The sequence below is a fragment of the Capricornis sumatraensis genome, chromosome 1 (genome assembly GCF_032405125.1).
Source record: "Capricornis sumatraensis isolate serow.1 chromosome 1, serow.2, whole genome shotgun sequence".
Classification (NCBI taxonomy): domain Eukaryota; kingdom Metazoa; phylum Chordata; class Mammalia; order Artiodactyla; family Bovidae; genus Capricornis; species Capricornis sumatraensis.
The window spans coordinates 233,472,364-233,473,494 of NC_091069.1; the positions used below are offsets into that span (position 1 = coordinate 233,472,364).

General features: G+C 44.2%; 1 pseudogene; it reads left to right on the forward strand.

The window, feature by feature from the left end:
- The first annotated feature begins 247 nt into the window (after window positions 1-247).
- Window positions 248-876, forward strand: LOC138076885 (translationally-controlled tumor protein pseudogene; annotated as a pseudogene).
- The last annotated feature ends 255 nt before the right edge of the window (window positions 877-1,131 follow it).

Sequence of the window (1,131 nt, forward strand, 5' to 3'; positions counted from 1 at the left end):
GGCAAGATCCAGAGCAGGACCCAGCTGATTTTCAAGGTCTTCTGAGGCCAAGAACTTTGTCACTTGCCTGCGTGGTACACATTTGAGTTTGTACCTCCAGCGGTCATCAAAGAAAGATAGGACTTTTCCACCCTCTCTGCCACTGCCCCCCATCTCACTCCAGTGTTTCTCCGGCAGCACTGCACTAGCTCTGAGCTCTGTGCTCCTACTAAGCTAGCACCACCAAGGCGTCCCTCCAGTTGCTACCATGACAATCTACCGGGCCCTCATCAGCCATGATGAGATGTTTTTCAGACATCTGCAAGATCTAGAAAGTCGCAGACAGGTTATGTCTGGAGGGGTGGGGAAGATGTTCAGTAGGACAGAGGGTAACATTGATGACAGGCTCATTGGCAGAAATGCCTCCGCTGAAGGCCCAGAGGGCAAAGGAACCAAAAGTACAGTAAGTAATCATTGGTGTTGATGATTGTCATGAACCGTCACTTCTAGGAAACCAGCTTCACTAAAGAAGCCTACAAGAAGTCCATCAAAGATTACATGAAGTCAATCAAAGGGAAATTTGAAGAACAGAGACTAGAAGGTGTAAAACCTTTTATGACAAGGACTGCAGAAAAAATCAAGCACATCCTTGCTGATTTCAAACACTATCAGTTCTTTACCAGTGACAAAGATCCAGATGGCAGGGTTGCTCTGATGGACTACCCTGAGGATGATGTGACACCATAGATGATTTTCTTTAAGGATGGCTTAGAAATGCAAAATGTTAGCAAATTTGACACTGACTTTGGATCTCTCACCATGATCATAACTGTCTCACTGCTGCTTTTCATCCACACAACACCAGGACTTAGACAAAGGAGACTGATGTCATCTTAAGTTCTTCATTTGTTTTGAACGTTGATTTGTTTGGAGTGGAGGCATTGTTTCTGAGGGGAAAAAATCATATCATGTAGGTTATTTAAAAATAAAATGGATTTAAACTCAAAAAAAAAAAAAGAAAGAAAGAAAGAAAGAAAAAGGATGGGGCTGGAGACCCAGCAGGCTCTACTCATGGCAGGTTAAAGATCCATGTGTCACCTGCTGGGAGCTGTGGGAGAAGTGGGGCTTCGGTACATGATACCCTTGAGTTCT